This window comes from Mus caroli, chromosome 11 (genome assembly GCF_900094665.2).
Source record: "Mus caroli chromosome 11, CAROLI_EIJ_v1.1, whole genome shotgun sequence".
In the NCBI taxonomy this organism is placed as follows: Eukaryota; Metazoa; Chordata; class Mammalia; order Rodentia; family Muridae; genus Mus; species Mus caroli.
The window spans coordinates 87,788,403-87,813,460 of record NC_034580.1 but is presented as its reverse complement, the minus strand read 5'-3'; positions in this window follow the sequence as shown (position 1 = coordinate 87,813,460).

The following is a 25,058-nucleotide window of genomic DNA, read 5'->3' as shown; positions in this document are numbered from 1 at the left end:
TCATTTGGAAAAAAAAAAGAAGTTCTTCACTGGATACACAATAACAAGTTCATATTACTCAGGGCTATTTGGCAATAAAAATAAACTCTGGATATAGGTACAACTTAAGTAGTACTCAAAGCAGTTATACAGGGAAGGGTTGGGGAAAAAAAAAAAAAAAAGCTTGAATTCAATAGTATCCAGGCCATAAGCTCCTCCCATTCAAAAACAGGTCAGAATAGGAGGCCTGTGACTCATTTTCTTTCTGAATACAGATCTATAAAACAATAAATAACCTGCCAAATAACATAGCTGAGTCTTGTATCTCACAATCCCTACAGTACATTTAGAGATAAAAGAGTTTAATTCCTTCTGAATTTTTATCTAAACTTAGGAAAAAGTGATATAAATATTCCTATGGTTTTCTGTCATTTATCCATTGGTCACAACATCAGTTTTTCTCCTTCTTGGATTTAACAGTTTCGTGTACAAGTTTCAGGGGTCTTAGAAAGGATTCCTTTTCCGGTAATTATGAAAATATTGTATGAATTATTCAAAGGAAATGGGAATGCTAGAGAACCTTAACACAGTTAAATGTTTAGTCAATTGCAAGTTAGTTCTTTGAGCACAAATTTTTTTCTTCATTTATATTTATTTATTTATTCACTTTACAACTCAGTATCAGCACTTCCCTTCTCCTAGTACCTTCTCAGTTAAGTCTTCCCCCTTACCACTTAGAAGGGAAGTCCTCTTCTGGGTGTTAAATGTCCCATGTTCTCCCCACTGTGGATTCCATTTTCTCTTTGGCTCCCTCAATCTGTCTCCCAACTCTTCCTTAAGACTCCCCAGCTCCATCTACTGTTTGGGTGTGATACTGCATCTCTTCTTTGGCTGTTAGTGGAGCCTCTCAGAGGTCAGTTATACCAGGTTCCAGTCTACAAGCCTAACAGAGTATCATTAATAGTGTCAGAAATTGGCTCTTGCCCATGGGATGGTTCTCAATTGGGGGCAGTCATTGGTTGGCTATTCCCTCAGACTCTGCTCTATCCTTGTAGCTGCTCATCTTGAAAACAGTACACATTGGGGTCAAAGGCTTTGTGGGTGGGTTGCTGTCCTTATCCTTCCACTAGGAGTCCTGCCTGGCTATAAGAAGGAGTACACTATCTTTTTTCTTAGCCTTTAATTTTAAAGTTTATCACAATGCATAGCATGTAACAAAATTAGTACTACCTGATATCTACCAAGTGCTTTCATATCTAAAATGAGTAAGTAAGTATTTAAGAAATATTAACTGCATTGAATTAAAACCATGTATATCTGGATTCAGATAAATATACACAAAGACATTGTTAATATACTGTGACATGTATATAACATGTAAAGTCAATGAGGAACACATCCCATATATTTCTCATTGCACTGTAGAAGCATTCAGTGAACTGTATTTTGAACTCTAGTTCATAATACATATATATGGTACCATCAGTGTTATATATTCCATGCATATCTACTTGAAACATTTAAAAAAATATTAAAACATAAAATAGAAAATACTCCATGTACATGGAAATGTGCAGTATTAAAACAGTCAAAATGAAAATATATATAATTCAAAACCTTGAAAAGACGAAGAATAAACTCCTAAGATAGCAAGGAAGGAGAATAACGGATTTGTCACTATGCTGTTCAGTTGTACAATGTTTCACTACTCCATTTCTTATACAAATGTGTGTATTTTACTACACAACCCATTTTTTCTTTTTTCTTTTTCATTTGTCACCGAAAGTCAATCAGTAAGCCAAAATTGCACAGTAGCATAAAATAAATATCAAAGGTAGGGTTCTTTCTCTATATACAACCCAGTATGTATAAATACCAAAAATCTATTGATACAATTTTATAAAGAGCTGTCTGATGCCACTTGCATGTCACAGTATATCTGATCCTGTCCAGTTTTTAATCTGTATTTAATCTGCCTGACTACCTGTCATGCCTTATTAAATGAACTATATCGATTATATTAATGGTGATACATATATATTCCCTTCTTTTAGCAAATCCTTGATCATCATGTTAAGTTAGATATCTTTCTTGCAATCCTCCACTCATCTTCTTCAGAAAGGAATGTTGTACCTTCTGAACTTAAATATATTGGACCTATATTCTTATGTATCTATAGAATTATGGACTTTATGATAGTACAATTTACCTTGTCCTTTTTATATATGAGTGCTTGCTATATAAAAGAAAAAGAAAGAATATAAATTGATGACTGAAATGCTAGGTGCTAAGTACATTAGCCCTTCATCACATGAGTGTACTGTCATATATGTGTGTGAGTGTGAGTGTGTGTGCATGTGTGTGTGTGTATCATGTGATAAAAACACACAAGATACATGGTATGTGATGCCATACAAATTCTCAATCTGGCAAACCTTCTGATTTCCAAAGAGAAACATAGCTCTCTAGTTTATAACGAGACTTTTTGCTGAAATTGTATCAGTTATGGGCCATTACTCTACTGAGCACAGAACCAACTCATTAAATCCTACAGTAAAGGAGTCATCTCACTTAGTCATCTATTAAGGTGATTTAGGTGGTTATATCATAAATACCTAGTGGCAGGGGCTTTTGATTACCAGTGTTTGTGAATTCCATGTAGGGTGTCACTTCCTGCCTGCTTGAAATGCTTATATTCTGTAATGAAAGCTGCACTGGTAATTTTCCTCTCCCTTGAATCAAAGGTAGCTTTGGAGCTTTACCAAACATCAGCGTTTTCCCTGATGCACTGCATGATCTTGCTATGATTAACACCAACTGTCATTAACAGAAACATTTATTTGTACTTAGGAGATTAATCCCCCTGTTAACAGTTATCCTCAGATTTTTGAGTGGAATCATTAGTAATATGAACTACAGCTTTTTGGACAAGTCCAATCAAAGAATGTCTTTATACGTTCTTTTATATATTTTTTTATTAAATATTTCCTTTATTTACATATCAAATGTTATCCCCTTTCCCGATTTCCCCTCATAAAATCCTGTCCTGGCATTCCCTCCACTGTGGCATCGAGTATTCACAGGTCAAAGGGACTTTCCTCCCATTGATGTCCAACAAGGCCATCCACTGCTACATATGAGGCTGGAGCCAGGAGTCCCTCCATGTGTACTCTTTGGTTAATGGTTAAGTACCTGGAAGTTATGGGGTATCTGGTTTGTTGATATTATTGTTCTTCCTATGGGGGAGCAAACCCCTTCATCTTTTTCAGTCCTATCTCTAACTCCTCCATTGGGAACCCTGTGCTCAGTCCAATAGTTGGCTGAGAGCATCCACCTCTATTTGTCAGGCACTGGCAGAACCTCTCAGGAGACAGCTATATCAGGCTCCTGTCAGCAAACACTTCTTGGCATCCACAGTAGTGTCTGGGTTTGGTAATTGTATATGGGATGAATCGCCAGGTAGGTTAGTCTCTGGATGGCCTTACCTTCAGTCTCTGCTCTACAATTTATCTCTGTATCTCCTCCTGTAGGTATTCTTTACACCTTCTAAGAAGGACTGAAGCATCCACACTTTGGTCTTCCTTCTTCTTTAGCTTCATGTGGTCTGTGAATTATATCTTGGGTATTCCAAGATTTTGGACTAATATCCACTTATCAGTGAGTACATACTGTGTGTGTTCTTTTGTAATTGGGTTACTTCACTCAGGATGATATTGTCTAGGTCCATCCATTTGCCTAAGAATTTCATGAAATCATTGTTTTTAATAGCTGAGTAGTACTCCATTGTGTAATTGTTCCACATTTTCTGTATCCATTCCTCTGTTGAAGGACATCTGGGTTGTTTCCAGATTCTGGCTATTTTAAATAAGGCTGCTATGAACATAGTGGAGCATGTGTCTTTGTTAAATGTTGGAGCATCTTTTGGGTATATGCCCAGGAGAGGTACTGCTCAGTCCTCAGGTAGTGCTATGTCCAATTTTCTGAGGAATGGTCAAACCGATTTCCAGAGTTGTTGTACCAGCTTGCAATCCCACCAACAATGGAAGAGTGTTCCTCTTTTTCCATATCATTACCAGCATTTGCTGTTATCTGAGTTTTTGATCTTAGCCATTCTGACTGGTGTGAGTTGGAATTTTTTTTTGATTTGCATTTACCTTGTTTTTTGTTTGTTTTCTTTTGTTTTGTTTTTCTCTACATTTTTTATTGGATATTTTCTTCATTTACATTTTGAATGCTATCCCCTTTTCTAGTTTCCTCGCCAAAAATCCCCTATACCCTCCCCCCTTCTCGCTGCTCCCCAACCCAGCCACTCCTGCTTCATGGCCTTGATGACTAAGGATGTTGAAATTTTCTTTAGGTACTTCTCAGCCATTCAGTATTCCTCAGTTGAGAATTCTTTGTTTAGCTCTGAATCCCATTTTTAATAGGGTTGCTTGGTTCTCTGGAGTATAACTTCTTGAGTTCTTTGTATATATTGGATATTAGCCCTCTATTGGATGTAGGATAGCTAAAGATCTTTTCCCAATCTGTTGCTTGCTGTTGTGTTCTATTGACAGTTTCCTTTGCCTTACAGAAGCTTTTCAATTTTATGAGGTTCCATTTGTCAATTCTTGATCTTAGAGCATAAGCCATTGGTGTTCTCTTCAGAAATTGAAGAGAGATATAAATTGAGACTCAGCATGTCTCTCTGCAAATGGAATTTCTTATACTTATCTCTTACTGCTGGTAATTTGTTTATTTCTTTGTGGATGCTTAGAGTGTGGCAATCATATTTATTGTGGGTCTTGAGAAAGCAGAACGCTTATTTGTTAGACATATATAATTTAGTGTCTCATGTATTACTGAAACAAAATTAAGCATAAAATATTATTGAATAGAATAAAAACCAAAAGGTTTTTATATATACTACCTAGATTTTTACCTGAATACAGGTGATATGGGTATATGGTGTGTGTGTGTGTGTGTGTGTGTGTGTGTGTGTGTATGTGTGTGCACACACACACGTGCACTGTTCTGCTCTACTTGGGGAAGTCCTTCAACAGGTACTGTATCTACTAGATATATTGTTTTTACTAGCTTAGTCCTTCAATTCACCAAAAGGTTTGTGATATCATACTTTAAAAAAGTATCTTCTTTATAATTAAAGCACCATGAGAACAGATTTATTCAAGCTACTTAGTTGGCAAGAGGCCAAGTTTTAATAATACAACATGTTTAAACACTCCTGGAGCAGAGCTGCAGTAAATAATCACAGAAAAATGACATTATTCCCACTGATTAACTCTTAATCTATTATTTATCATAGCTTTAAATAATTCCTGTAAGTACATTCAAAGAGAAAAACAGCATTCCACATCGTGCCCAAAATCTAGTTCAGATCTCATAGGAGATTAGTGATCTTCTGTGTCATACATGCCTTGCTTCTAGACCATAAACTTAATAGTCTCATGTCAGGGCAAGTGCATATGTACTGCTAATTATACATCCCCTGAGCTGTGTGGGCCTCTGAGAGTCTTATTTTATATTACACCACACACACACACACACACACACACACACACACACACACACATATATATATATACCGATGTTGTATAGCATAAAAGAGCCAGGATAATAATAAATTGTTGTCAATAGTACAATATTGCCAATAAAATTCTATAAAGGTCATAGTTGGATAAAATTTGGAGAAAAAGGAAATATATAAAACCTAAAGGCATTTAATTCAAAACAACATTTCTGTCTTATAATGGCATCATGACTCACTGATACATGGTGAGTTTCAATGATTCAATACATACATTAGGTGTATGTAGTGTTGAGCTTCATAATGAAACGCTTACTGAAAATTTTCACGTAGTTTGGCCATATTCACCCTCTATTCCTCTCTTTTCATCCTCTGTCCTTGCTTACTAGTCTTCCATTTCATGTTGTTGGTATGTTTGCATGTATAATTTGCATCCCACATGTAGGAGAAAATATGGTATTTCTCTACATGAGTTGGGCTTATTTACCATAGTGGGGTGGTCTCCAGTTTCTGCTTATCTCTCTACAGATGATGTGGGTTTACTCTTTACCATGAAAGGAGACACCATTGTGTAGTGCACCACAATTTTTATTCCATTCACTAATTAGTAGACATGTAAAATCATTCCATAAATTGAATTCCATGAATGATGCACAACAAACATATATGCAAATATCTATGTAATAGGTGATTAGATTCCTTTAGATATATTTATAGGCATGGTTTAACCTGAAGATGTGGCAGTTCTAATTTTAATGCTTTGAACTATCATTTTCTCACTGACTTCATCAGTTGATATTCTAATGTACCCACTTGTTTTATATGCATAATTACTAATATTACAGATTATAAGTTATTCTCAGTAAGGGCTTTGTATATCTCCATTAACACCCTAAATTATACGTTTCTAGGCATGTACAAACTATTTTCATTGTTCTACACAAACTACATGATCAAGAGACACACACCTGTGTAAATACCAATCACAGGGAAAAAAATCACAGTATAATGGTAAGCCGTGCTCCTGCTTTGGACAATAATCCTATTTAGCCTCACTTGGCTCCAGACCATTTGCCATGAGTGAGACCTGTCTTTATTACCAACAACGTGTGCACATATGACTTTCACACACATGCAAAAAAGCACAAATGCATATATGCCCTCCCTTAATTAGCATATGCCTGCATATTTACTGAGGATTAAGAGTAAAATTTTAAAAAATCATACTCAAGAATGATTCAGGTATTAAAAACTATGCATGCATGTGCACAGCTATTTCTTAGAAAGTCTCTAGATTTAGATTCAAAGTGTCCAATACTGTTTCAGATTTTTAGCTTTTGTTTTTGAAAATGATTTAATATTTAAATGTAATGTGAGATGTCAAATGTAACAACATGACAAGGGATTAAAAGACCTGTTTGCAAAGTACCTAGAGCAATTTCAAGTAATTAGTGTCTGCAATTGAAATCTTTAACAAATTCATAATTATGAGACTACAATTATTAAAGTATACTCTTTGGTACATATTTCTATTTTAAATATTTATATTTTAAATATTTCCTTTATTTCCAGCTATGTTGATAACTTTTATCTTTTCTGCTCTGTATTACCACTGAGAATACAATAGTAGTCAAAACATTTTCCCCTATATATCTTGCAAAGTAAGATGAAAAAAATAATGTGATGGATATGTAAATACTGTTATAATCAAAGATACCATCCTTCACGAAACGAATCCAAGAACAAATCAAAAAGATCATTCACCAAGATCAAGTAGGCTTCATCCCAGGTATGCAGGGATGGTCGATATACCAAAATCCAACAATGCAATCCACTACATTAAAAAACTCAAAGAAAACAAACAAACAAACAAACAAACACATGATCATTTCATAAGATGCTGGAAAAGCTTTAGACAAAATTCAACATCCTTTCATATTAAATGTCTTGGAAAGATCAGGAATTCAAGGCCCATACCTAAACATAGTAAAAGCAATATACAGCAAACCAGTAGCCAACATTAAATTAAAAGGAGAGAAACTTGAAGCAATTCCACTAAAACCAGAGACAAGACAAGGCTTCCCCCTCTCTCCCTATCTATTCACTATAGTACTTGAAGTTCTAGCTAGAGCAATTAGACAACAAAATGAGGTCAAAGAGATACAACTTGGAAAGGAAGAAGTAAAAATATCACTATTTGGAGATTATATGATAGTATACTTAAGTGACCACAAAAATCTCCACCAGAGAATTCCTATAGTTGATAAACAACTTCAGCAAAGTGGCCGGATACAAAATTAACTCTAACAAATCAGTAGCCTTCATCTACTCAAAGAATAAACAGGCTGAGAAAGAAATTAGGAAAATGACACCTTTCACAATAGTCACAAAAAATATGAAATATCTTGGTGTGAATCTAACCAAACAAGTGCAAGATCTGTATGAGAATAACTTCAAGTCTCTGAAGAAAGAAATCAAAGAAGACCTCAGAAGATGGAAAGTTCCCCTATGCTTCTGGATTGCCAGGATAAACATAGTAAAAATGGCCATCTTGCTGAAAGCAATCTACTGATTCCCATCAAAATTCCAACTCATAGAGTTAGAGCAATTCTCAAATTCATTTGGAATAACAAAAAACAAGGATAGTAAAAATTATTCTTAACAATAAAAGAAATCACCATCCCTGACCTCAAACTGTACTACAGAGTTATAGTGATAAAAATGGCATGGTATTGGTACATTGACAGGCAGGTTGGTCAATGGAATAAAATTGAAGACCTAGAAATGAACTCACACACCTATGGTCACTTGATCTTTGACAAAGAAGCTAAAATTATCCAGTGGAAAAGAGACAGCATTTTCAACAAATGGTGCTGGTTCAACTGGTGGTCAACATGTAGAAAAATGAAAAATTTTCCATTCTTATCTTCCTATGCAAAGCTCCACATAAAACTAGATACACTGAATATAATAAAAGATTAATTGGGAAAGAGCCTTGAACACATTGGCACAGGGAAAATTTCCTGAACAGAACACCAATGGCTTGGGCTGTAAGATCAAGAGTCAACAAATGGGACCTCATAAAAAACTTCTGTAAGGCACTGTCAATAGGACAAAATGGCTGCTATTAATTTGGGAAAAGATATTTACCAATCCTACATCCAATAGAGCAGTAATATCCAATATATACAAAGAACTCAAGAAGTTAGACTCCAGAGAACCAAGCAACCCTATTAAAAATGGGCAACAGAGCTAAACAGAATTCTCAACAGAGGAAACTGGAATGGCTGAGAGACACCTAAAGAAATGTTTAATATCCTTAGTCAGCAGGGAAATGCAAATTCCACCTCACACCAATCAGAATGGCTAAGATCAAAATCTCAAGTGATAGCAGATGCTGGCAAGGATGTGGGGAAAGGGGAACACTCCTCCATTGATTGTGGGATTGCAAGCTGGTACAACCACTCTGGAAATCAGTTTGGCGGTTCCTCAGAAAATTGAACATAGTACTACCTAAGGAGCCAGCTATCCCTCTCCTTAGCATATACCCAGAAGATGCTCCAACATGTAGTAAACACACATGCTCCACTATTTTCATAGCAGCCTTATTTATTATAGCCAAAAACTGGAAAGAACCCAAATGTCCCTCAACAAAAGAATGGATACAGAAAATGTGGTACATTTACACAATGGGATACTACCCTGCTATTAAAAACAATGACTTCTATTTCTTGGGGGTTTTTTAAGGATTTTTTTATTAGATATTTTCTTCATTTACATTTCAAATACTATTCCCAAAGCCCCCTATACCATCCCTTCCACCCTGTTCCCCAACACACCCACTCCTGCTTCCTGGTCCTGGCATTGCCCTGTACTGGGGCATATGATCTTCGAAATACTAAGGGTCTCTCCTCCCATTGAGAAACAAAAACAAACAAACAAAAAAACCCAAAAAAAACAATGACTTCGTGAAATTCTTAGGCAAATGGATGGAACTTGAAAATATCAATCAGAGTGAGGTAACTCAGTCACAAACACACACACACACACACATAGTACACACTCACTGATAAGTGGATATTAGTCCTAATGTTTGGAATACCCAAGATTTTATTCACAGATGATATGAAGCCCTAGAAGAAGGAAGACCGAAGTGTGGATGCTCCAGTGCTTATTAGAAAGGGTAACAAACTTCTCACAGGAGAAAATAATGGACACAAAGTGTGGAGCAGAGACTGAAGGAAAGGCCATCCAGAGACTGCCCCACATGGGGATCCATCCCATATATGGTCACCAAACCTGAAAGCTATTGTGGATCCTGGGATGCTGATGGGAGCCTGATATGGGTTTCTCCTGAGAGGCTCTGCCAGAGCTTGGCAAATTCATAGGTAGATGTTCAAGGCCAACCATTGGACTGAGTGCAGGGTCTCTTATGGAGGATTTGGAGAAGGTACTGAAGGAACTGAGGGGGTTTGCAGCCCCATGAGTTGCAAACAGTGTCAACCAGCCAAATCCTCTTGAGCTCCCGTGTACTGGACCACCAACCAAAGAGTACACATGGAGGGACCCATGGCTCCATCTGTATATGTGGCAGAGAATGGCCTTGATGGACATCATCAGTGAAAAAAGCGCTCCTTAGGTCTGAGGGTGTTTGATGACCCAGTGTAGAGGAATGCCAGGGCAGGGAGACAGTAGTGGGTGGGTGGGTGGGGGAGCATCCTCATACAGACAAGGGGAGGAAGAGTGGGATCGGGGGCTCATAAGGGGAGACTTGGAAAGGGGAAAACATTTGAAATGTAAATAATGAAAATACTTTTTTTAAAAAAAGCAGCAAACCAATTTTAAAAAGGAAAAGATTAAAGAAAAAGAAAAAGAAAAAGAAGATACCTTCTAGGAAATAACACAGAGGATATATTAAAAGAACTTTCTCAAAGATTCTATTACATCAGAGAAAAATTATCATGTCACATCACATAATATTTTAAATACACCAGCAATATAATAGCAGTTATTTATTGTATAACATGCTCAAACAATTAAAATACTTAATTTAGAAATTAAAATTTTCCTGATCATCTGGGGAAGAAATCTGAAGGGGCTGTACATTTTGACTATGATTTTGTGCACAAGGTAGGACATTGTTTTCTCAAGCTGAGGATAAACTTTATATAAGGTACAGGGGTCCATGTGCTCATGGAAAAGCACTAGGAGAACCTGGCATGTTAGCCTACAGAGTTGATCCTTCAAAGGAAGGAATCTTAAATCTTTTATACACCCAAAACCTGACAACAAATGTATATTTTAGACCAGAGATGGTTTCACTGTGTGGCCAGAGACCTCATTTGATCCTCCCTTAGATCCTTATGGTAAGTTTGGTTTTGTCAGCCAATCTTTGTAAAAGATAGGCTAATATTCCAGGTTGCCCTCTTGCTTCCAAAGAGTTTTGATATAGTCACATTCGATATTTATAGCTTAGATTGGTCCTCAAAGAGACTTATGTGTACTTTTCTATGCACATAAGGTTGAGCTGGTTATCACTCTCAAAGTTTTCACCAAATTGTGCTGTGCTTAAATATGCCTAAAATATCTATTCCAGGTCAGACTCGGTTTGAATCAACATACTTACTTAGGCATGTTGAACTGATCTGCCCTCCTGCCTCCAATATATCTGCACTCTGCTTGCTGGTCAGGGAAATCTCAACGACCCATGAACAACTCAATATACAGTATAAAGATTATTCCTGTCGGTTCCATTCATTCTAGTTGCTTAGCTTGTTAGATTAGTGGAAAGATAGCAAGCTATATTTGAGGTACAGTTATTTAATAGTGATACTATATTACTACTTAATTTGACAATAGCCACAAGATATAAATTTGTTCTTAAAATATACATATATTTGAATGTGAAGGCATATATTTGCCCAGATCAAACAGCCAAAAAATAAAAGCAGGGAAGTCATGAAATATTTAAAAAAATGTTATGTTGAACATAATTATAAGCTGATTCGATTGAATGTCAAAAGAAAAACTATTCTGATATAAAGTTAGTTGTCCCATCATGTACACAAAAAGTAATCAAAATTAACCTCCCAGGAAAGAAAATAGCAGACATATCCCTGTCATGGTTAGTTCTAGTTTTTATTGACTTGATCCATCCTCAAAAAAACCAGAGAAGGGTGAATATCAATCCAGGATGTGTCTTCATCAGATTACCCTGTGGGAATGTCTGCATAGAAGTTTAGTTCTATCTTGAAACTGGCTCATTCCACTCCACCTAGTCCTTCTCGAAATTTCAATCATGCTGCAATAGGAGTAGTGGTCTCTAAGCTCACAGCTGACTCCCATTAAAAGAGATTAGTAATGAAGGAGGGGCAGGGAGGCAAAACTTCAGTCTCCCCATGTGCCCAACTAGTTAGAAACTGGAAAGAGTTTCAAAGTGTCAAAAGCCAGCTCCTCCCTGCAGCAGTGATTAGGTGGGATTTGCTGCTGGTTAACAAGCAGCTCAGAGAGTCCCTCTCAATACCCTGGAGCTATGAACACCAAGGGAAATATTGCAGTGGTCTGCAGGGAATGTGTTATATTTGTCTCCTTGCCTGAGGAACTCACCAATTATGTGAAAATGTCAACTGGTCTCCATACCTTATTTGAGTAATATCACTCATGTAGAGAAAAATATCCACAGACAGCAGACTAAAACCATACACGATGGGAAAAAAAGAAAAAAAGAAAGAAAGAAAAATAGAATAGATTCATTTTCAAAGGAAGCAGAAGGAATTAAAATTTTTTTAAGGATATGGAACTAAAATCAAAATAGGAGCATGAGAAAGGTGCCTCAGTCAGCAAGGTGCATGTTGCCCAAGCAAGGGAGAGTGACTTTATAGTCTCAGAACCTACCTAAAAGGTTGGGCACAGTGGCATGTACTGTAAGCCCACTCTTGGCAAGCTAGAGGCAGCAGCTTCAATGTGGCTTAGTGGCCAGTCCAAAATAAGCCCAACATAGCTGAAATCACAAGTTACTGGTTCTGTGAGAGACTCCCTCTTAAGATAGGAAAGGGTATCATTTGGGGAGACAAAGGAGGCTTGCAGTACTGGGAGGGAGATGAGAAAATGTAAGAGGCCATCAATGTAATCACAATGCATGGCAGACAAGTATGATGTCAACTGTTTTAAAAGATTACTGATTAGAGGGGGGTGAAAAGACTACTAGATGGTTAAGAGTATGTGTTCCTCTTCCAGACAACCTGGTTCCAATTACCCCATGGTGGATCACAGACATTTGTAACTCCAGGGCAGAAGATCTGATGCCTTTACTGAACTCAACTGGCTTCAGGCATGCACATGATGCACAGATAAATACACAAGCAAACTCACAAATACATAAATAAAAGTAAAACTAATTAAAATATTAATTAAAAGGAATTATAAGTGAATAAACATCACCAAAATGTTATGTTAGAGAACATGTGAAGCACACTATTCATCACAAGCATCTGGCCTTCATAAACATGAATGCATGGATACAATATCACACATATGAGCAAAACCACATGCCCCCCCCCTGCACACACACGTAGAATAGGTGCACACTAAACTATTCTACTTTTGTTTCTGTTGCAGCAGTAAGTGTTCTGACATAGAGCAAGGAAAAAAAATGGTTGATTTGGTTTGCAGTTCGAGATTGCATTTTCTCACTGTGGCGAAGTCAAGGCAGGAGCTTAATGCAACCTATCTATAGCCAAAAGGAGAGAAAAAGTAAACTCACAGGTGGTTGGGTGCTTGCCTGTTCCTTTCCCTTATAATCTCCAGACTTACTGTCAAGGGAATGGCTGAACCCTATCAATTAACAATAAATTGTTAATTTAGAGAAAGAAGTATACAAAACTTGTATATTTCATAATATAACCTTAAGCACACAAACACACATGCAATAATTCTTCATATTACATTTATAAGGCTCAGCTCAGTATGTATGTATATATGTGTATGTATATGTACATGTAATGTATATGTATATGTATGTGTGGTGTGTGGTGTGTGTATGTGTGTGTATACCTATATATCTGGAGGGGAATAAAACATATCCTGCCACCATCAATGTGTGAGTTCCGTAGGTTCATTCATCATCACTTAGGACTGTTCATTAAGCTGTATCTTTCCTATCTTCAATAATAAAAAATGCTATACAGGACAAGATTACATTTCTGAAAGGGCTCCACAGCATTCTATAATTAATAAAAAGTGAACATTACTATGAGGTTTATGCAAATGGGTTACAAGTACCAAATGTACCATAGGACACCATTCTGGAAAGTCAAATCTGTACCACACTTTCTGTAGACTATTTTGATCAATATTTTCTTATAGAATTATAACTAAGAACTGTCCTGTCTAATACTACAGAGTTCAATTAGAACCTGTGAGCCCAGCGGTCTTTTTTTTTTCTCTTGCTATCTCAACACATTTTCAAATCTAAATAATTCTTCTATTTTAATTACAAATGGGTTGAAGTACCAGGGTATAACTCAGTTGCTTGACATGAGGACATCCATAAAACAAGTGACCAGCCCAAGCAGTTCTAAGAGATTAGAGATGGCCATCCTGAGCATCGTGGGGAGTGCCACCATGCAACTGGAAGACTGGTGTGCAGTGGAATAGTACAAGCACTGTAAATGTTTGCTGCACTGTGGTCTCATGTCCTGTTGTCCACTGCCCTGTGCAGTGCTATCCCCACTTGAAAGCTTTTGTGCTTTGATTTTGTTTGTGCTTTTGACTGCCAATAAGCCTGACTCTTTTGCTAATTTATCTACTTTAAAATCAACCTTTGCCTTGAACTTTTACAATGCATCCACTACCATTTTAAAGAATTCATTTATTCTTAAACCAACCAACAATGACTTCACTTACTTAAACATGTCAGATTCATACAAAATGTTAAGAAAAAAAAGTTTCAGAAATTGAGAAAGAGCAATAAAAGTACGTATCTTCCTGATTTATTTATAAATTTGAAGTCTGGTGCAGGGCACCGGTCATGGGGAAATAAAGGGGTGGGAGAGATCTACATCCCAGCAGAGCTTGGGGATACTACAGCGAGACCCCAGGGAACCTCCGTGGGACTGGATTCAGGCTTCAGAGGCAGCAGAACCACACTCTGAAGGGTGCAGAAGACGCAGTCTCAGCTCCAACTCTTGGGCACCACAGACCACCACTGGGTACAGTGGAAGAGCTGTTTTGGGGATCCCTGGGCCACATGAGGCCAGGGACAACAGATTCTCGCTCTAGGACATCCCAGACCACTGTATTTCTTGGAAGAGCTGAGAACAGACCCTCAGGTGGACTCTGGCACAAGGGGACAGCCCTAGCAGGTTACCACAGGGATGAGAGTGTCTGGCTAGCTAAGGGTGCTAGCTGGGCAGGTAGCTTGGGTTGGCTTGCAACTGTGGCTGGAGCACAGGAAGGCCTCCTGGAGGGAGGTTAGACTCCTGCTGCTCCTTAGCTGGAAGCCTGCTATCTTGTTCCAACACAGCAGATCTCTATGAGCAGAGATGGTCCATGGTTTTAAGGCATCTGTTTTAAAGCAGAAACAGGGGGAAGTGTAGGGAAGTAGAAGCCAGCCTTGATCATGTGAAGAGAGGGGAGAAGAGAAGGGGAGAAGGAGGGAGAAAGGTGAGAGTAAGAGCAAGAGATTAAGAGAGATAAGAGACCAGAGAGAGAGGAAGGGTCAAGCAGCCTCTTTTATAGTGGGCTGGGCTACCTTGTTGTTGCCAGGTAACTGTGGGGGTGGAGTCCAGAAAGTCTACATAACCCATGGCCATAGTATTATGGAGCTGGCTCCCTGTGTCAGGAGCCTATGTCTGGGAGCATGGCAAATTAGCCTTCCGTCCCTTGCAGATTAATCTGTTGGGTCTCCAGGGTTTGAACCTTGTTCACCAGAAAACAGGTTGCCTTTCATGGTCCCAAAGACTGGGACAAACACACACACACACACACACACACACAAACACACACGAGATCTTGGCTCACCAGAAGCTGTGTTGCTATCTTTTTCCAGGGAATGTAAATACCTTCTAACACAGAAACATGATGGGAGTTGAATTTGGTTTCAAGGGCTTTATTTTATATTATTGTAGTAGATCCCTGGAACAAAACCTATGCCACCAGAATGTCCTCACAGCAGTGTGGTCAAAATGAAAGAGAGCATTAAAATTGATAGAGGAGAAGAAAGCATCATAGACATACATTATTTATTGTTGGAAGACAATAGGTGTTTTCATCTATAAAATATGCCTTGAATGTCTTCTTTGTGCCGTACACAATGTGGCTGAAATGAGGAAAACAGAACAATTCTGCTTTCTAAGAACATTCTGTAAACTCTCTTGATTACTCTTTATCAGTCCATTATCATATGTAGTTCATGTACTTCCATTTGTGAATTCCTTGGGGACAAGTGGTTTGTGTTCAATTTTATTTGTTGTATGAGTTTGTGTTTGCAGTACACAAGACAATCACCAATACAAAAACTGGCTTACAAAACCTGCATATGTAGTGAATAAAAGAATAAATGCATGAATAAAGGAAGTAGCATTATTCATAACAGAACTGAACAGTCACCTTCTGTGAATGTGTTTTCTCTGTATCCCTGTCAAGTTGCCTTTGGGTAGTATGAGGACAGAAGGGGAACTTCTTAAACACACAGATGCTGCGTAGGTGTGAGGAACACCTAAAGCATACACACATGCATACATAGTGAGAGAATTCAATATTTATGTATCTAGTTTAGCATAAAAAAACTTTCAAAGATTTCAACACACTTCTTATGTTCTTGAGGGAAAGCTGACTAGGACATATTGAGAGAGTACTGGAGTGAAAGCAAGGGATGGGAAGAAACAGGAGTCAGTGAATCGTGGGAATAAACTTAACATGTGCAGTGCATGGATGCCAGCATAACAGAAACCCTGAGAATATCCTGAAGGTAGAGATGGCAAACTGGGCAAAGCTCGCAATGGATAAAGTACAAGCTCTGAAAGGCTATGGGCTCAAGTGAACATCCTCAAAGCTGATGTAAAATCCTGATGCGGTGACCATGTCTGTAACTTCAGGACAGAGTAGAGTGTCAGGAGTATCTTGGGAGTTCATTGGCTAGCCAATCTAGCCAAGATAATGATTTCCCAGCTCAGAAAGATACCTTGTATCCAATGTAATACAGCAACCAGAGGAAGAAGCCCCTGAGGTCTACTTTGGGGTTCCATATGTTCAAATCAAGGAAACTTACACGCATATATGCACACATGGTACATATACACAGAAAGAAAAAATGTGACAGATATGAGTTATTCTCATAGAACATTGAACCTGATTTGAGCCTTAGATTTTGAAATGTTTTACATCATTTTCCCCTACAATCTCAGGAATATAAACACTCAACCACTGAACTTATTTAGTTTATGCTTCAATGGAGATAGTTTTGTATGCTAATATGCTATTATTGAGCTTAATATTTTTCTGTGTTTTAAACTATTTTTTTACAAAATTTAATGATTATTGTTTTCTTTGATAATAACAAAATAGCCACAAGAATGACATTCTTCAGGAAGACACTATGCTCCTAGAGGAATTCTTAGACTGTAATAGACACTAAAATTAACAATAATAAAAGCCGAGAACTGTTACAATAGAAGGTAATAATAATTGTGATCAATATCATTGTCTAATGGAGTGAATGACAGTGGGGAAGTCTAAAATCATCTAAGATGGAAGAAAGGAAGGTTAAGTAAGGCTGTGTTAAAGAAGGCATGTTAAATAAATTTAGAGTTCAAAAGACTTTTAGCCAAGTATATTAACTCCATTTATAAGTATATAAATATTTTATTTTGTTTATTTAGATTGCAACAGAAATTACAGTAATGCACTTTTGTAGATATATATATATATATATATATATATATATATATATATATATATACCACCATGTACACACACACACACACACACACTATGTTATCCTATTTAGAACAATTCATGAAAGTATAATTTCCCCCCTAATTCATGTCAACAAAACTTCTTCCTCTTCATCAAATTTGCCACAGTGGTCACTAAAAGTTATCTATAGTATCTGACTGTATAAGCTTCTAGTTAATAGCTGACTTGGCTGTATTATTTATATCCTAACAATGTTTTACATACTCTAAGTTATTTCCATTCTTTGCTATTTGCTTTTGGGACTTTTAGACATTTCTTGACAAGATGAAAGAATTGTTTTTGCAATATAACTCCCTCCCCCATCTGCTGTTTGTTTTACAATTTTTCTCTCAGTTATATTAACTTCTATTATTGTTGTGTTGTTTGAAAGAGCAGGCAATAACACCAGAGGTGTAATAAGAGTGTTTATGAAACTACTGTAGTAATGGCTTCATCATTTCTGACTAGGAACTTCAAACACGAGGAAAAAAAAATCATATAATGCACTCAGACTCCTTTGTTTTCTTTTAGACTCTCTCCACAAAGGGGATTGTCTTTTGTAACTGAGGTAAAAGATTTAAAGATTAAACTTCCTGGGTAAACATAAAGAAGATTTAGCTGTTTTTAACTATTGCGCCACTTTGATGTAGATCCCTCTGCTCCTACAAAGCAAGTAAGTGTGCCTTTGTACAGGAAAATACAGATCCTATCCAGATGGAACTGACTTAAGTGGTTCAGTCTAATGATAAAACCATGACTAGCACATTACTGGTTCATTGGATCTCTTACTTGAGACCCTAGCTCTTAAAAAGTCAAAATTCAGGATTCTTTTTTCCCTGTGAGCAGTATAAAAATGAACCTCCCTGAAGACAATAAGTGTGGATATGCACACGTATTTGGTTATTATAGTGATATACTACTTGGGTGTATTAGGGAGCTAGGTAGCCTAAAGCAAATGACACTGTAATTAGCAATCAAGAGCGGGTGAGCAATATGTAATTTCACTCTGTTAGACACCATTAAAACAAAATAAAAGTGCTCCTTCACAGTCTACCTTCCTGCTTACCTCAGCATCCATTTCTGTGTTAATAAATAGAGAATTCTCTTTGTGCTTCATAAACCTAAGGTAGAGGAGTGCAGATGAAGTTTGAGTATTCAACAAACAAACAAACAAAAAAAAAAACCCAAAAGGAATAAAAACAGTACAATATGTTATGCAACCATTGGGGAGGAATCATAAATTAGAACAAGACAGGTGAGAAAACAGATTTAACCTGACACATTTTATTCAAATACAAAGTATCTAGCAGGATTTCACTTAGATTCAGAGTGCTAACTTGCTCTAGAAGTATTAGGGTTATGTTAAAATTATGACTTTAATTTTTGTGGTGTGCCTTCAATATAGAACATGCCCATTTGTTTGAAGTGAAGTTTATAGAAGCACAGAGAAAGAAGAGAGGAAATGTTCAAACAAACTAACCTCTTATCTACACAGAGCATCTTCCATAGTGTGAGTTTCATTCATGCCACACCATGACTATCTCAGTTGTATCTATAATTTTAGTTGAGATGTCATCCTACTGTGCATGCCAGTAATTCACAAGGCTTTGCTAGTTCATAGCTATTTTGTTTGTTTTGCTTAGTTTTTATTTATTTTTTGTTTGTTTGATTTTTAAAGTCCTTGACAGCTATGAAGAATCATGGCCAGATTCTTTCATCTCACTGATCTTTTGCTCACAAAATATGCTTTTCACTTTTGTGTTTTTATGTTTTTTTCCCTTTCTGAGTGTGTCATGTGTATTTGTTTTCATTCTAGATTTTGTTTTGTTTGCTTGCTTTTGTTTTGTTTTGTTTTGCCCCCTGTTTGGTTTCTAAGGACAGAGTGAGAAAGAAGGCATAAGGTTGGCTGGGGATGACATGAGAGGAGCTGGGAGCGGGAATTAATGATCAGAATATTGTATGAAAAAAATATATTTTTAACAAAGTAATGTAAAAAGAAAATGATAAATCTCTTTAAATTTAGTAGTTAAGAATATAATAATAAATAAATAAATAAATAAATAAATAAATAGGAATACAAACATCAATCTGGATTTACAGATTTTTGAAACATTACCAAAAGGTAAAGTGCCCCTCTTGCAACATCATACCTGGGGAACAGGATAACAAAATGACCTATCATTTGGAACTTTAGATGGACTCCTGGTTGAAGCAGAACTTGTCTGGTTTCTATAACTAAGTCATATTTTTTTCTACTTTAATATTCAATTTGTTTAAAGTAAGCAAAGCACATGTCTGATGATATGCCTGCATAACTCAGTGTTTCTGTATATATATGCAGTACCTAGGAGATTTTATGTCTATATACATTGTTTGGCATAATTCTGTAAAGATGAATTCTACTTACAATCATTTATTCACTTGCCTCTATATTGCTATGGTCTCAAACATGTATTTATTCTGTTCTGTGGGCAGCAAGGCAGCATTTCTGATACCTGTTGTATTTTAACAAAGCCTTCTATGGACATTAAATCAAGTGTGCCATTATTGCTGACATCTTTTTACAATTTCTATGTACAATATCTATATATTTTTTCTTTTCCCTTTCTTTTTGCTCAGGGAATCAAATGTATGCCTTGTATATATTAGGCAAATGTCCTATCATTATCCACATTTTTGCATTCTTAGCACTTGTCAGATATTTTATAATGAATACATATTGATTTTTGGCCAGGAAAACTTAATGTTTTTCCTAAGCCCCCAATGAAAGCACACTGATTGCATCACCCTCTTCTCCTCATTGGATAGTGTATAGCAATTTTGTCTCACAAGGTTATCTAATATTGAGCTGACAGCATGGTGCTGTACTGCTGATATGGAGCTAGTTCCACATTATATAGGCTAGGTGAAAGGCCACCAGTGGCATATTTCAGGCTAGTTTTTCGGCTAAAGCTACATTTAGAGACTTCATATTGGAGCTCAGTCTTTTAATCTTCTAACCCAGATATTACCTAAATCTACAGAAAGCAAAGTAGGACTGAAGTGGGAATAAATAGATTTCTTTGCATCCCATGTTTCACATATTGCTAAAACAAGGACTGACTCTTAACATTTATTCATGGCTCTGTACCCAGTGTCTAGCTGTCCTCCAGAAAGTGGCATCTTTCACATCAATGGATTTCCAACCAAAAAAGATCTTTCTGAATGTGAGGATCCTTAGAATACAATAAATGTAGGAATATTGTCTCTCTTGAGTTGGTGTTATCCCATGGTGAGTGAGGAGTTATTCCTTGAAGGAATAGGGTTCCTTTTCTCATTCTCCCTGCCATTCTGTTTCCAGCCCTCCACACAAGCATAGAGGGTTAAATATCAATATGCCACACACTCTGGTCGAGTCAGTTTGACAGGCTGTGAAGCCTGTGAAGCACTCATGAGGCAAAGAGTTTCACAGAAGCTCACCTCCTGGAGAACTGGCGTTCTCATTAACACATATACTCATACCCTATTCCTGTGTTAGTCTGGTGTATGGATCCACGTGCTCTTTTTTAGTATTATCTTATTATAAGTGCCTTTTAAGATTGAATTCTGACATAGCTAAGCCTTCATCAGTGTTCCAACGTCCTAGAAAGTCCTTGAGCTGATCATGGGCTTGGAATTCAGTAAGAATGTTGCCTATTCAGTGATATTCAGAATTGCCTCTGGTGTTACACTAGATGGTTAGCTAGAACGGAACTCCCTAATTAGAACCATGACTTGGGTGTGAAAGCCCTTGCCCTANGAGTGTAAAGACCTCACACCTGGCTTCTAAGACTGTAGCTGACCNTAGATAGGGCTGACTTTGTCTCAGTTATTTTATTACTCAGTTCCTGCCAGTCTTTGTGTTTGCATTCCTCTGTTTTGTGTAAGAGTCATTAAGCATCCGGTAGGTAACCTCATTTGTACCTTGCCGATGTGTCACCTAATTTCCCTATTTTTTTCTGTATAAAAAGTTTGATGCTCAATTTGACAAATTACATTCAGATTCTACACAACCTCTCCTGTGTGCATCTATCTGTCATTTTATCCAACTCTTTGCCCACCTGCGACTAGAGACCTGTTCCACGCAGACAAAGGGGCCCAGAGGGTCTGAGGCTTCAATATTAAAGGAGGATCATTTTACAGATTCAGGGATTATGAGTTAAATAGTTCAAAGAAAGAAAGGAAGGTGCACTTTCAATGTATAACCGCAAATAATTAATTTAATACAATAAGAAAAGGAAATGGTGTCCATATTTCCCTCCATAGACTGTGTGGCCTTTCATTTCTGTTCATTGTCTCAATATCTGTTAATAACTTGAGGTTCACTGGAAGCCAGTGGTACCATTTAGAGGGTGGAAGGCACAACAACATGAATGAATAATATGGGAAGGGTGGAGGCCAGGAGATCTATATACTCAATACAAAAGTCTATACAAAACTGTGTGTTAATTAAGTAGCAACAGGTATGGTGACCTACCCTGTGTCACACTAGACTGACCTTGTAAACAATCACTCACTAAACTGGAAGTAGCTCAGGTGGGTCTATACTTTACTGCTGAACTTCTCAAAGAGGGAAGGCTGTTGGTTTTTGGTGATTAGCTATTGTTGAATCCCCCTCTCTCGCCCAGACCCAAACTCTAGATCAACAACACATACATGAACAAAAACAACTATACTGGAATAGGCAAGTGTGATAGGGAGATGGGAGAATGTGAGCAGGATGGGTGTGTATGTATACCTACATGTATCAATATTTTCCAGGAATAGATTTTCATTAATAAAAAGTAGTATGACTTTAAGAAGTAATTGTGTAGCCCGGCAGTGGTGGCACACACCTTTAATCCCAGCACTTGGAGGCAGAGGCAGGCAGATTTCTGAGTTTGAGGCCTGCCTGGTCTACAGAGTGAGTTCTGGGACAACCAGGGCTACACAGAGAAAACCTGCCTCAAAAAACAAACAAACAAACAAACAAACAAACAAACAAAAAGTAATGGTGTGTGTGACAAATAATGATGCTTCTCCATCTTTTATGAAAATATTGAATTAGCATATACTTGATATAAAAAATTAACTTCAGAACTAGAACACGAAAAGCTATTACTTGGTTAATAAAAGGCTTCTTATGTATTGTAGTTGGGCAATAAACAGATTATCTTCTCCACTCATTTTAGAAATGCTGTATCACTAAATTATTGAAGCTTCTCTTGATTTTATATATTTCTAATCAAATCATTCATGTAGCCAGTAATCCACAACGAAACATTAATTCTGAGCTCCAAGGTTCATCTTTTCTGGACTCTGCTTCCTTATTTACAAGCATACATTCCCAAACAACATCTTTTAAAGGTCATACATGTATGGACTAGGCACATGTAGCATAATATGGTCTTCTCTCTGGCCAGTGTTTGCTACTAAACTCCAGAATAATTATCAGAAAATGGGAAGGAAAGTGAGCTTCTATGTTCTGCTCAGGCTTTAACATTGGCTTCCTAATCGAACTAGCAATGAATTAACATCAATTAAAGAGATGTCCTAAGATGTGTTGAGGTTTGCTACCCTGTATGTCAGTGAAGGGTTCTTTGAAGCCATTGCCCTTAGGATAGGAACTTCCAGTGACTTAAGATTCTGTGGGGTTGTGAAACAAAGGTGGAGTTTCAATAAACTGTTGTCTTTGACCAAGCCTGGTACAATTCTATCAAGAAATTCTACTTCTTCAGGAAAAACAATGAAATCTTATGTGTATTCAATAACTAAATCATAATTGAATGACTGCAATCTAGATAAGGAAATTAAATGTATAGGTAAAAACTTGTAGATGGCAATATGTTTTTAAAAAATTAACCAAGAATGTAAGGTGGTGTTTTTGTCTAACCATTTTGACAAGCTGTATTCTTCTCCACTCAGCAGTGGGAGGCATGTGAGTAAGTTGCCCCTGAATCACACTAGGAAGGCAAATACATGGTTTCAAGTGATTTTATTTTTGCTATATGAATATTATTATAAAATTAAAATCTATTTAGATAATTTTTCTCCATCCCTTTCTTCCCACAAACCCATTCCATGTACCATTTGACTTCCTTTCAAATTCACAGTCTTCTTTTCTTATATCATTATTGTTACATATATGTGGAAATGCATAAACATATAAATATAACCTTCTGAGTCCTTTAAATGTTACACATAAGCATAAGATTTCATGTTGATCACTTGGAAATGCATAACCAACTGAAGGGCTCATCCACTGGATTGACTAATTCTTGCTCTCTTATCAGTGCTTACATGTGGCCATAAGGACATGTATTTAGGATGCAGTTAAGGGTTATGATGCTCTGCTAAACTGGCTGTCCACTAAGATCCATGAACTCACTAGCCCCAGAATGTTGGGTAAGTATCCATAACCTGTTTCTTTTTCCAGATAGATATTTTGTGTATATCGCTCAAATAGTTTCACAGGGTATATTTTAATCCATGATAGTTCTTCTAGATAAATTCAGCCAATGTTTTAAAGAAAAAATTAATTTTTGCATAAAAATAATCAAGTCAAACCAACAGAAAAATAAAACAAACTAAACAAAAGAAAAACACGGACTTTCTAAGTTCCATGTTCTATGATGAGCTCTGCTGTAGACATTAAAACTGGCAAACTTGGGCTGGTGAGATGGCTCAGTGGGTAAGAGCACTGGACTGCTCTTCCGAAGGTCTGGAGTTCAAATCCCAGCAACCACATGGTGGCTCACAACCATCCATAACGAGATCTGACTCCCTCTTCTGGAGTGTCTGAAGACAGCTACAGTGTATTTACATATAATAAATAAATAAATAAATCTTAAAAAAAAAAACTGGCAAACTAAGTATTAACTGTTTTTCTAAGAATATTTTAAACTATGTTAAGAATCATATATATGTTATTTTATAACTTCATATTTTGTCTGTGGGTTTTAAATTTTTGTTTTCAATGGTTCTACAATGGAAACACAATAAAGTCAAAGAAATCTATATTATCACTTTAAAACCTTTCTTCTTAATCTAGGTCACAGGTTGTTTTCCACCTGCACAGACTTATTTTTATGCATTCCACAAATATAGTAGTTGCAGTGAGAATGGAACTTTGATTATTAAGAAGCCATTGAACTCAGAGCAATTAAAGAACAAAGCTATGTTCACAAAACACACATTTAAGATGGAAAATTGTACAGATCATACTTCACTGAGCCTTTACATAGTTAACAGGCTCAAGTGTAAGCATAGAATGAGCCAAAACCACTACAAAGTGCCCTGGGAATTCACTTGTCATCTCAGAACATTCCTTCTAACACCTTCACAGTCAATAGCCATTTCTAGAACTATAATACATGATCTTAATATTTTTCATAGTCTCTCTAGTACTTTTTAAGGTCATTCTACATGATCTCAAGCCTGTAGAAAAACATCTAAACATCACATTCAACAATATTTCTAATATATAGTATAAGTACACAAATTGAGGGTCATTCTTATTTGATTGCAAGTTGCAAACCTTGTTATTATAATTGCAAATTGCTTAGTTTAGTTTCAGGCTTGAGTACTGTATATCTGCAGT